The sequence below is a fragment of the Haemaphysalis longicornis genome, unplaced genomic scaffold (genome assembly GCF_048455015.1).
Source record: "Haemaphysalis longicornis isolate Haplotype H1 unplaced genomic scaffold, Haemaphysalis longicornis Haplotype H1 scaffold_9, whole genome shotgun sequence".
NCBI classification, from domain to species: Eukaryota; Metazoa; Arthropoda; class Arachnida; order Ixodida; family Ixodidae; genus Haemaphysalis; species Haemaphysalis longicornis.
Window position 1 is genome coordinate 49,425,610 of NW_027526460.1, and position 13,593 is coordinate 49,439,202.

General features: G+C 51.6%; 1 protein-coding gene across 3 annotated transcripts in view; it reads left to right on the forward strand.

Moving 5' to 3' along the window:
* The window catches only part of LOC144152880 (uncharacterized), a 350,752-nt gene that overhangs the window by 44,813 nt on the left and 292,346 nt on the right, over positions 1–13,593 (forward strand). The gene's annotated exons all lie outside the window — the stretch shown is intronic.

The window sequence follows — 13,593 nt, forward strand, 5'->3', positions numbered from 1 at the left end:
GTCAGTGCAGAGTGGGCGGGAGTCCACACAATGTCCACCCGATGGGCAGGCGGATGTTCATTCAAAAGTCGGTTTGTGGCGGGGGCCACCCGTCCCGACAAGAGCCTGCGGCAGGCGGCTTGCGAGTCCGTCAATATAATCTTGGAGGTGGTTTGGGTAAGGGCGAGCGCAATAGCTAATTCTTCAGCGTCCAGGGAGGAAGTTGTCCGGATTGAAGCGGTGGTGATGAGGGCGTTCTTAGATGTTACCACGGCCACCATAGTTTGGTTATCTGAGTAACTGGCCGCATCTGTGTACATTACGTCGGATCGGCTGCTGTAAAGTTTTTCGTGGGCTTTGCTTCGGGCTTCTCTACGACCAGGGTGGAGGTCCGGGTGCATATTTCTGGGAATGGGGCGCACAAAAATGGACTGGCGCCAAGTGTCGGGGACGGTGACCAGGTGAGTCTTGTCAGGGCATGACCATTGAATATTTCGAAGGACCGCGCGGCCTGCTTTGGTTTGGGCAAGTCGAAGGCGTTGACTAGAAAGGTGTCCTTCGATGAGCTCCTCTATGGTATTGTGGAGCCCCATGCTAAGTAGTTTGGCCGTAGACGTGCTCATCGGGAGACCCAAAGCTTGTTTTGTTGCTTTGCGAATGAGGCGATCGGGTTTGTCGCTGTCGGTTCGAGTTGGGACAATATATGGCGCGACGTAAGTGAGGCGGGATATGACAAAGGCCTGAACGAGCCGAAGAGTATCTTTTTCTTTCATGCCTTGGTGTCGGTTGGTGATGCGACGAATCATATGTATTACCTGATCAGTAGCTTTACTGAGGTTGTAAAGTGTTTGGTCGTTTCTAGTGTTGGCTTGGATAGTAAGACCCAGGATCTTCAGGGCTTTAGCCGGTTGGATAGTGTGTCCGTCGAGGGTAATTGAGATTTGGTCAGGGTCAGAGTTGAGGCTGTGCTTACGAACTATAATTAATTCGGACTTTTGAGGAGAACAGCGGAGGCCATTGGCTTGGGCATACGCGTTCACTGTGTCCGCAGCACGTTGGAGAGTTTCTTGAATGCCCCCAAGGGAATCGGTGCCCGTCCACAAAGTGATATCATCCGCATAAAGGGCATGTCGAAGGTTGGGTATTTGCTCTAGGGCAGCGGGAAGGCCAATGAATGCGATGTTAAACAGGAGGGGAGATAATACAGATCCCTGGGGCGTGCCGCGACTGCCGAGTTGGATTGGTTTAGAGGTGATATCCCCTAGTTTGAGGATGGCTCGGCGATCTGTGAGAAAATCGGCGATGTAGCTGTAGGTTCGTTCTCCGCAGCCAGTCTGATTAAGCCGACCAAGAATTGCCGCGTGTGTCACGTTGTCAAATGCCCCCTTAAGATCCAGGGCAAGTATGGCTCGAGGGGAGTGACGGGTGGCTGGTGCGATTATTTCTTCCTTCAGTTGAAGGAGCACGTCTTGGGTGCTGAGGTGTTGACGAAATCCATACATGGAGTCTGGCATCTGTCCCGTATCTTCTAAATGCTGCTGGAGTCTTTTGAGGATAATGCGCTCCAATACTTTTCCAATGCAGGAGGTGAGTGAAATCGGTCTGAGGTTGTCGATATGTGGGGATTTACCTGGCTTGGGTATGAACCGTACTTCAGCAGTCTTCAATTGCGAGGGAAGCTTCCCAGACGACCAGAACTCATTGAAATGAGTGAGCAGGGTCGCTTGTGCTTCATCCCCAAGGTTGGCGAGGACCTTGTAAGTAATCTGGTCGGGTCCAGGGGCGCTGTTTTTCTTGCATTCTTCCAAGGCAGCCCGGAGTTCATAGAGCTGGATATTCCGATCGAGGGACTCGTTGGGGGTGCCTGTGTATGGCAGCGGAGGGTCAGCTGTATCTGTTTGTAGGTATTTGTCTTGAAGGTCCCGGATGAGTTGGTCGGGTGTTCCAGAGTACGCGTGTATGGTGCGGGTCATGTTTCGGTTCGATTCCCCTTTGCTGGTGAGGGGATCAAGTAGGTGGCGTAGTAGGTGCCACGTCTTGCGGGTAGTAAGAGTGCCTTGCAAGCTGTCGCACACCTGGAGCCAGTTTTCTCTGCTCAACTTCTGAGCGTACTCAGCGGCTTGTTGTGAGAGCAGTGAAATCTTCTTGCGAAGCTTTCTATTATGGCGCTGACGCTTCCACCTGCGGGTAAGGCTGTGGCGCGCCTCCCATATGCGTATGAGCTTTGCGTCCACACTTGGGGTTTGGTAGGACGTGGCTACAGTCTGTGTGTGAGCCTTAACATCACGAGTGAGGTCTTCTATCCATTCCATAAAGGGTTGGTGAGGGTCTGAGGAGCGAATTAGGCGGGATTTCCGAAATGCATCCCAATTGGTGATACGGGCGAATCCGGTGCGGGCTTTGAAATCCCGGTGTCGGAGGAGGAGGTGGATAATGTCGTGGTCCGAGCCAAGATTTATTTGAGTATTACTCCATCTAACATCAAGTTGTCCCGATAGCAGAGAGAGGTCTGGGCTTGTGTCACGACATGTGCTAGTCCCTGTGCGGGTCGGCGTGTTGGGATCATTCAAGAGGGTGAGGCTGAGGTTTTCGATGGCTGACACCACGCTCTGCCCTTTTCTTGTTTTATACTTGTACCCCCAAAGCTGGTGTGGAGCGTTGAAGTCCCCGAGTACAAGTAGTGGAGACTGCCTAGCGAGGTTTAGTGCTTCCTGAATTGTCCTCTGGATATCGGGTTGCTTGGTGGAAGGGCGACAGTAAATGTTCAAAATAAATAGATTAGATGTTTGTTTGATGGAAGGGGAGAGGACCTCCACAAGCGTGTGTTCACAGCCGGCTTGTGGCGTGAGATGCTGTGTGGCTGCAATAGAGTTACGAATTAAAGTAGCTGTAGCTTTCTTCAAGGGATCTTCATAGGATAGGTAGCCCGGGAGCTTGGTGGGTCCATTTGTTTCCTGTAATACTATAATATCTGGTTGTGGGTCCAAACTAAGTATGTACTGTTGTAGGGAGGCTGCTTTGCCTCGGTAGCTACGGCAATTCCATTGTAGGATCGCCGTGGCTTGTTGCTTAGAGCGTGTCGTGGCCATCTGAAGGCGGGTGGCAGGTCATGCCATCGACTGTTCGAGCGTATGGTACTGCGCGGCGGTGGGGACGGGAGCCACAACCGTCGATTCTGTCTTGTCTAATGGGCCCTGCGTCTGTACGGGTTTCAAGGCCTCCGGAATTGACGACGAGAGAAGCCTGCGTTTCCTGCCGGAGGGCGGCAAGATCTTCCTTCAGGGATTGAAATTCTTGCTTGAGGATGACATTGTCTGAGCGGAGGTTTTTGATTTCCTCATTCAAATTTCCAAGCTGATTGACTAGTTGAGCAAAGACGTCCTCAGACGAGGGAAGTTGGTTTCCAGTCTGTGAGGTGGAATTTTGTTCTGCAGCCATAGGTTCGGAGTCAGGATTGGGTTTCTTTCGTTTTTCTGAGTTAGTACTGGGGGGTGCGCGTTCTAAGGCTTCCAGACGTGATTGTAAAGAGGCTATCATAATTTTCTGCTGTTCAAGGATTTGCAGCAGTTGAGGGCACTCGTGGCATTGTGTGTTAGCCTGGGGTGACTGTGTATGGGAGGTGGCTTGGGGTGGAGCAGTGCGAGATACGTGCTGAGCCCAGCTTACTTGTTTTGAGTCTTCATTGTGTGCAGCCGGCCGCGCTGGTGCTCCGCCAGGCCCCTTGCTTTTGGATCTGCTCCGGCGTCTCGAACTTGGAGTAGCAGACCGCTCCCTTCTCCGGCCACGTGGAGGGGTCGGGTCCTGAGCTCTGTCCCGGCTGGCCGCGACGACTTGCCGGAACCGTCGTTGCCGGAGGATGTAGGGTTCAGCATAGCGCTTCGTGCAGCCAGGCGAGCCCGAGAGATGGGGTCCCCCACATAGGCCGCAGGTAGGGAAGCAGGGATGGTCTGGGGCCGGGTCTCGGAAGCCGCAGTGGTGACACACTTTGACGTTGGGCTGAGGGCAGGCCGTAGATCGATGTCCTACGTCGTGGCACGTGGCGCAGACTGGAACTGTCTTCTTGTGCAACGAGCAAGGGTATTCGGCCCCATAGAGGCGCACAAAGTATGGGACCTTCGGCCCTGCTAAGGTCAGGATCACGGTCGTGGTTTGGCCAAGACGACGCACTGCATAGATTTCGTGCTCGGTTTGGTCGAGGTTGCTGAGAATGTCATTATTTGTGAAGCGGAGGGGAACCCCATGGATTACACCCTTCCTGGCATCATCGGGAGCAAGTCCGTACAGTGATACTGGATGAACGGCGGTGCCGAGAGTCATCTGCTTGACTTGAACGAGGGCTCGGGCTGCTTCCGCAGAGGGAGTGCTGATGGTAGCTGTATTCTGTATAGAGTCGATGCGAAGCCTGAGGTTTGCTTTTCGCCACGTAGCGTTAATCGCGTTCAGCAGGGCCAGTGCGACTTCGGCGTATTCCACGTCTCGGAGGCGTAAACCACCTTGCGGGCGTAAGACGAGCTTATAATCGCCTCGGGGGAGTGGCTGAGGATGAAATGTGGGCTTACGTGTCTGCAGTAGGTTGGCTGCTTGCGCTTGGGCTGGTGATACGCCTACTGTGGTCGCTGGCGGCGTGACGGTGCCGCGTTGGCGTCGGCGTTGAGATCGCGACACGACCTCGATGAAATCGTCATCTTGATTCGTAGTGGCAGGCTGTTGACCCTCCTCATCCGTGATATCCGATTCCATAGCTTGATGCAGGTCTGGATGAAGGGCTTGCACGTGCGAAGTGCCGTCACCATCACGCAAAGAGCTTTGCATGCCGTTCTCGGGAGTTAGGCCTACCTACCGTGGTAGGCTTGGCAGGTGGCTCTGCGCCCTAAATGTCCAAAAATTGCACCCACCGCGTCAAACGTGGTGTCGGTATGATCCTTTTGACTGGCTGAGTTCGACGACACCACAGGTTTGGAGGGTCAGGAGAAATTATCGCATATTTGCTCGGAGAACACGGAGCCCATGTGCAATGCGACCATACAGCTCGAGCTGATGATCGCATTTGAGATGCGAAAGCTGAGGGAACAGCACAGCTGGTGGTCTGCTAGCTTTAACTTGGCTTTTCTTGACCGGTGTCAAGAAAAGAAAGGAGTGGGCATTGAGAAGATTTCTGCAGGCGCGCTGAGTTGAATCAAAGACCACAATACACCCTTATAAAGTAAAAAATCTCGACTGCGGAAGTCCACTTCAACTCAGCCGAAGTCTAACGCCAACGGCTGCGCTACGAACCCAAAGGGAATGCTGAGCGCCCCGAATGCGATAGTAGCGCAATCGGATAGAACCTGCCGTGGTGGCTCAGTGGCTAAGGCGTTGTGCTGCTGAGCACGAGGACGCGGGTTCGATTCCCGGCCGCGGCAGCAGCTTTACTGATGGAGGCGAAGCGCAAAAACGCCCGTGTGTTCGATATTTAGGCGCACGTTAAAGATCCCCAAGTGGTCAACATTAATCCGGAGGCCTCCACTACGGCGCGCCTCATCGCCTGCGTTGCGTCGGCGCGTTAAACCATACAATCAATCAATCAATCAATCAATCAATCAATCAATCAATCAATCAATCAGTCAGTCAGTCAGTCAGTCAGTCAGTCAGTCAGTCAGTCAGTCAGTCAATCAATCAGTCAGTCAGTCAGTCAATCAAATCAGATCAATCGGATAACCCCCGGTTTCATAACGCGAGGGACCCAGGTTATTCCGACCATGGGAAGAGTTTTCTTCTTGAGGCACGCACTCCCCACACCTGCCCGTGGGCTCCTTGCCTCCTGGCCACTTTCCCTCATATTTCTTGGCCTTTCATTTTCCCCTTCTCCACTCCGCCGAGCGGAGTTTCCTGTTAACGTTCGGCATGGTCAGACCTCAAGCTTAAACAGTTCCGCTGTTAAAAGATGGTACTTGTAGGAGTTAGTTAGTTGAAGCTTTTATTTGAAAGGAAGGCCATTGCCAATGAGGGGGTGGTTGGAGTTGGGATGGGAAGACGTAGCAAATTACCGTGCCTCAGCTAGACACTACAGCTTGATCGAGGAATGATCTAAAAAAACCGGGGAGACAACTGAGTGAGTTCAAGCCCCCGGCCCTGTCTAACCTTTGTCAATGACTCCGCGAGGACTCCGACACGAAGCACGGTCTTGGTGCGACAGTTTGATCCAAGACATAAGTGGCATGAGCTTTCGTACGATGCTCCGTGGTTGGCCCTGCCAACCAAACCGTCCGTCATTTTTTGTCCCGTTGCAGTGTCGTGCGTGATCACTGGATTCGGGAACGTGTCGTGTACACGCGTCTTTCGCGGTGTGGAGAAAGAGAAAGAGGGGGAGCCCAGCGCATGCGCAGATGCGTTAGTGATCTGCAACACGTCCTACGTGGGTGCTTCAGCAGCACACAGTTCCTCGGGGGGCCCTTTTCGTGCTATGTGCCACCGGGCAATAATATAAGGGTTTCGCAACTGGAGCTACAATGTTTGTGTGCGTGTATAAAACGTAGCTGCATCTTGCGTTCCCCGATGCTTCATTCGTTGCCCATGAAAGGAGCTAAAATGTGTGCAGAACGCAGGCAAGAGCTAGGAGGAGCGTGCGTGCACGTCGTCATAACAATTCTCGGCAGCATCGCTAGAGGTAGAGGGACAGGCTAGGAGAACACGCCGCCCACTTCGCACACAACTTAGTCCCCTATCTCAAAGTTTTCCTACCTCTATTATCGTTGTTCTATTTCTTTATGAAAACTTGAAGTGGTGTACGTAACTCCTCGTGACTATCTTGTGAGGCAAGGCAAACACGCGGGGTGGGAAACGCAATACGTTGTCGCAAGCAACGTTAGAACGTAAGGGGTGCCATAGATGCGACCATCATTCTCCCTACTGCACGGAACTGCGCCCGGAGACGAAACGGGGCGCAAGAGAGATGGGATCGCGAGCCGATCCCGGTGGTCTAGCCGCTGTTCCGGTCGTAAAAGCATCTGGATCACCTTTCTCGACTGCCGGACGGGCCTAATGGGTGGGGGGGGGGGGGGGGGGGGGGGCTCTCGTCCGCCATTTTGTTTTTACCTGCGAGCTACGACCGCGTGCCTGCGTTGTCCTCTGTGTGGGCGTAATCTCGTCACCGGTGTCTATCTGCCGCAGCTGCCGTTCCACCTTCACGAGGACGCAGGGTTGGCTACACTGGAATGACAGTTGCTCTCTCTCTCTCTCTCTCTCTCTCTCTCTCTCCTCTCTCTCTCTCTCTCTCTCTCTCTCTCTCTCTCTCTCTCTCTCTCTCTCTCTCTCTCTCTCTCTCTCTCTCTCTCTCTCTCTCTCTCTCTCTCTCTCTCTCTCTCTCTCTCTCTCTCTCTTCTCAAAGCAGTTCTGAGCAGCTCCAAGCAGCACTGTATTTTATTTGCCCATAGAACGTCTACGGCGGGAGAAGTTTTGGACTGCTTGGAGCTGCTCAGAGCTGCTCTGAGCAGGCAAAAAAGAAAGAGACCTAGATTTGGGCGTATACGTCGACCCGCAACACAGCTAATGTGTCTATATGCGCTCGCGTCTCGTCTCCCGTTGCTGTTATACATACGTTCGCCAAAGTGTAGACGGCAGGGAGGACGGGATCCGATCGCAAACGAAGACGAACTGCGTTCCGCCGAGGTGGGACAGCCGCGTCGCATATATTCCGATTACTTCGTCGGCCCGACGGCAGCGCCCGTTGCTTTTCCGTTTGCTCGATGCGGGATCGGGTGTCCCGAAGTATATTTCTCATTCACGTCGCTAAGCTGTTCGTGTTATTCTCGCCGGGCTGTAATTTCGATTTGGCTGGCGTTGGATTTCGCCGAGAGGAATTTCGTTTATGGGGAAAAAAAAGGGCATACGAAAGGTGCAAGAAGCATCCCGAAGGTGTACCGGCGGCTTTCGCGTACTACGAAATGCGCAGTGAGTCGTTTAATACTTTTAAACATCGTTTAATGCAACCTTGTAAACGGTTCGATAAAGCCAAGAACAACGCGGCGAAGTACCGCTCCTTGGCATTTCTTTAGTTACCGGTCTATAATGGTGTGCGGTTGTCATTGTTGTGTTTCCATCCATTTTTCTAAGGCACAGACCAATGGGGATATGTGCCTTGGTGGCGGGGGTAAGGTGGGGTTGTGTATTCAAAGGAAAAGATTGGACCAGGGTAGAGCGCAGCACATGATTTATTAGAAGTTTATGAAATTGAAATTGCTTTATTTTCATAAATATACATGATTTTATGGCGGATTTGTCGGGAAAAAGCTGCTCAAAGCAGTTTGACAATCCCTAAAATATGTAAACAGAAGCAGCGGCAGGGTGGAGAGGGAAGAGGAATAAACAAAACAAAGAGGGAAATTTTTCGATCAAAAATAAAAAGATAAAAAGAGAACTCCCCCCCTCCCCCACCCCCCCCCCCCCCTTAAAAAAACGGAGCTAGAGACGCACAATTTAAGGTACGGGGTAATTCAATTCAATATCAATGGCGTAACGAGTAAAACTGGACTCGGACAGCGTTCAAGCTATGTGAAAAGCAGAAAACTAAATCATGGGCAATACAGAAGCAAGGCGATGAACAATGTTATAAGAACACGAAAAGTACAGTTTACGGGCATCAGACATCAATAGGACAGTTGGGACGCCGCTTGACAATGCAAAGACTATTCGGCTTTAACGTGCTGGGAGGACTCGGAGATGAAAATACATGAGCATCAAAGAAGAAAATGGGCTCTCGCGCAAAAGAAACGACATTCCAAGCCTAAGACAAGGCGTGAAAAAGGAAAAAAAAAAAAGAGTTGTTGAGGATGACAATGAATAAAAGAAGCAGGGCTGCACGGACACGGGACCAGCCCAGCGAAAGGGCGACTGGCTGTCTGGCTCCCATCTGCCTCGCTATCCGCCACATTCTGGTGCCGAAACCACGAGGCGCGAGCTGCGCCCGTGTCCCCGTTCCTGTGCCAGCGGCCTCTTTACTGCCATCAATTCATCATTGTCGTTCCTCGACAATTGGCACTTGTATTGGCCCAAAGTACGTACGCGAAGCTGATAAGGGTGTGACGTCTATACTACTAAAGTCGAGTATTATTTAGTAAAATGGGAAGAGTAAATAAAGCTTGTCATTTGGGTGCCGTTTGTTCCTGGGCTGAGTACGTGCCGGAATTCCGGTGACCGCGTGTTGTAGGCTGGGTTGCTCGCTTTCAGATATTCCGGGGAAGAGACGCCTTCATCCTGAAGTTGAGGTTGATGATCGTGATGATGATGTTCACGTAACTATATCGTATAATATTAACACAATAGTTGACTTGAAGAAAATAACAGACAACCATGAAAGAGAAATAACGAAAAAATGATATGGGGTGTGATTGGATCGTGCACTGGCCGGCGACATGATGCCATTATTCACTGATGTACGAGGGGTAAATGACTACGTGAGGAGGCGAAGCCGCAGGTGTTTTTGGGAAGGTGTTTTTGTTGCTGAAAAACTTTATTTTGAGCCTGGTGATGGGGGAGTGCTCCCTCCAAGCTGAATGAGGGGGCAGAGAGGCGGTTCTGCACTGGCCAATTGGGGCGTGAGCCTCACTGTGTATGGACTTTATTGCCCCGTAACAGCCTCAGAGGGGCCGAACCGCATTATAGCGCTGTCGCAGACGTACCTTGCTGCTATCATGCAAGCCCTGCTCGATCTCTCGTACCGGTGGAAGCCAGAACGAAAGCCGAAATTTTGTCTTCTTCTTCTTCTTCTTCTTGGCCCAACCAAGCCATCTAAGACCCCCGCCCCCTTTCCACTGCCCACACCATGGTGTATGCCCACTCACTGCGTTTTGCCCGAATTCGGAACACCTTTATTTTGGCAACGACGTTCGCTGGCCGTTTTGAGACCCCGAGCCTGTCGCTTCTCTCCCTTTCCAAGGAAAAACCCAGGTCGTGTCCGAGCGCGCTTTTGGGCTGCACTTTCGTTGGAACGCGCGGGTCCCTCCTTCGTGAAACTCCGTTCGCGTCGCACGTCAGCCACATCCCGGGGAAGGCGCTTTCATGACCGCTGCTCTATGGTATTCACTCGAACTGCCCATGCGTTGTAGCGGGCACCATCGCGCGCGTATAGCCAGCAACACCTCCAGAATAAGAAAGCGTGGCGTGTACGCCCGTTGACAGAATCTACGTCCGTCTTATAAATGTCTTGGGAGAAAGGAGCAAGAGATGGATCGATTTAGATGCGGCTGAAGTTACGGCAACTGCGTGGTGACAAGCAACCCAGAGGCGAGGAAGCACTCAGCAGGCTTTTTGTATACCTAGGAGGTGTCCGTGTAAATATCGCCGACAAAGCAATAAGAGCAGAGCCGGGAGGTCGCCGTATATATAGCCAGGCATAATAGTATACGGACTGAATGCGTCGCCCGTCCATCTCGCCATACATACGCGGCCTGAGAGAGCGGCGCGCACTCGGTGCTTTTTCTCGCAGCTGTAACGGTCATCAGCGGGCGTGAGCGCTCGTGTGCGCGCAGTGATGTACTGGCTGAGGTTAGTGGGACGCCGCCGCCGCGGAGGGTTGCGTATGGTCTGCGGGGCCCGATGCGAACCCTCGTATGTGGAACGCTGCCGGCGGCGCACGCACGCCTGTGTGTTGGTAAGTAAGGAAGTAAAAGTTAATTTCGAAGTTGAGAAGTTCATCGTGTAGGCCAGTGAACGCCATCGACGTCAGTAAGGAACCACATCAATACTAAAGGGACTCTGCGACACTCTTTTCAACTGTTTAAACATGAATAAGGTCCAACTAGCACTACTTTCCGTTCTACTTTTTTCAACTTTTTTTCTTAGAACGTAGTCAACCAACACATCCAGTACTCCGATTAGGGGGTCGCAAAGTACTTCAGCCAAAAATTGCTGCTATATGCCCATCAGATAACTTGGAAACTTGCTCAAAAGGGCTTTTCTCTCTTTCCCTATCGTGGCGTTCTTCGACCGCTTGAACGACGTCATTACAGCAGTGTAGCGGCTACTGGCCGGCTTTCCTTTTAGTTGCAGCAATGAACGCTCTCGATGGCCACTTTAAAAAGAAAGCCACAAAAGCGAAGCAGAAGCGCAAGGCGTATATTTGCTGCGACGCTCAGATCATGCAGGGATGCTCCGTACTAGCGATAACTGTAACTTTCGCAGTGCTTCCAGACGCGAAGGAAAGAGTGGAAGCGTTTGTCGGAAGTGTTGCAGAGTCCCTTTAAGATTTAAAGAAATACTTGTGAAAGTTACCTCGCCGATGTTCTTTCGCTAATCAAGTCATATGAACCACATCATGTCTTGAGGCACGCTCTCGCGAGGCCTTGTTTAAATCGACGTCGTTTTAACAAGGGGATAAATTTGCTGGATGAAGATTGTTTGTAATCCTTAGCCGCTGCACCAGGAATGGTAAGTTGAGAAGGTTATCGCGTAGAAGAAAGGTCACTTAATGTACGACGAAATTTAGTCTGTACGGGCGTTGTTCCGCCTCTACGAGAAACACGTGATGTCGCCTACGTTAAGGAAAACACACCAAAACGTTAATGTTGCTTTACATAGCCTGTCCTTTACATCTTTCAGGTTTTTACCACAGCGAAGAGTGAAATATCTTTCTTTTTGTTATTTTTTGCATAGTATCAACGACACTTAGCTCACAAATAAAAATAAACAGATAAGTGACGTGACCTATGGGTAAAAATTAATGAGGCGAGGTTTCACACAGTCTGTTCTAGTTTTACCCTCTGTGCTCAGACAGTAGCGAAACGACTAAAATACTCCCACGGGTTTCTTGATAATCCTGGTCCGCCAACAATAGCCCCTTGTACACCGCGAATAGACCGTGCGTTGATGGCCAATCCTCTCGCCTTTTTCGCACGATCACTGACCTCTTTTCATTAAAAGCTTCTCAGGCGGCTTCAGTTTCCAACCCGCTGACCCGCTTGCGTGTTCAATAGGCGACGCGGCTTGCTCGGTTGTGAGAACCGCAACATCCCCCGCCGCCTGCTTCCTTGGAACTGCGTTCGGCATTATTATAACGGCCAGGGCGGACCTCTACTGCGTGCGCATACGGGAGACACACTTTTGCCATTGCAGCCGGCCAGGAAATCTATCCGTCGCCATCGAGGTGGTGGACGCGGCGGCGAGAGCGTGATTTCGTGCGGGTGTCATTGGGAGCACTCGGCAAATTGATCGATCACGTTCTTCTTCTTCTTCTTCTTCTTCTTCTTTTTTTTTTTCTCTCAAATTTTGCCGCCGTTTCACGCACGCCTCCGTTACCTCGACTGCGGCGGCGGCGAAGTTCGACCAACCGACCGCCTTTCGCGCGCCGTGCATGCGTGAAAAGCGACCGGCTTTGACTGCTGCATGCATACCGGCGGCAGAAGGAGTGGCTCCCGTCTATAGAAGCTCCGTCTCGTGTGTGCACAAGAGATTTGTGCGGTCGTCGCTTTTACGGCGTACAGGCAGTCGTGACGGCGATTTTCCGATACATTTTATTCTTTTGTGCGTGGTTCTTGTGGACATACGGCAGGCGAAGATGGGGATGGAGCTCTAAAGGAACGACCGTGTTTCGTGTTTATCTTACCTTATATATGAGTGTTATCCCTCCCCCCCCCCTCCCCATCCTTTCTCACTCTACCTTCCTCGATTCATCTGCTCACGCTGGGTTTAGCACGGGTGGCTATGTAAACGCGGGGCTTAATCACTGGCGTGTCTGCGTGTATTACTTGAGTCCTTTCGGGAAACACGTGTACATAATGGCGGTATGAATAGCACTTGGAAGAAGGCGTGTCGCAATCTGCTATTAAAGGCCAACTGCACTCAAAATTTCGACTTCTTGAAAACCCTATTTCCGTATAGTCTGCTTAAAAAGAAAGCAACATGCAAAATACAACAGCTGAAATACGCACGTGGACGCCGCAAGCGGCCAGCAAAAATCGGCGAATTTGAAACCGAAACCGAGGAGAGCGCGGCCATTGCAGTGACGTTGCAGCCGTCCAGCGAGCGGCCGGACGGTCACCAGTTCGGGAGAATGTCTGCGCACAAGCTCTACGCGCGCACTGGGCAGCAGAGCTCAACCGGTTCTCCCGCTGCGTGGCTGGCCAGAGGAAAAAGCCACCGTCGGCTGGAACGTCACAGGCGCGTCATGGCTGTTTACGCGATCCGCCGGCAGGTGCAGAGTGGTCTGCGGCGGAGCCTTTTTAAACGCTTCTGGCTGATTAACGAGGCGTTTCACGGGGCTACCACTTGTGTCTCAGCTTATTTGGGGGTACTTACTATGCATTAAAAACAAATTTGGCCGAGGTGAAATTTGAGTGCAGTTGGCCTTTAAAGGACAAACCTAGCACCCGACGCCACCTGGTATAAATACGTTCCCGAGAAAGGAAACCCCACTGCAAAAACACATGGAATGCAAAAGAGAACAGTATTCAAGTGATGCGTACGTGGCCGTTATGGCCCAGGTTGATAGTGGAGGTAAGGATTGATTGATTGATTGATTGATTGATTGATTGATTGATTGATTGATTGATTGATTGTGAAGTTTAACACGCGGAAGCTACTCCTTGGCGATGAGGCGCGCCGTAGTGGAGGGCTACGGATTAATTTTGACCACCTGGGGAT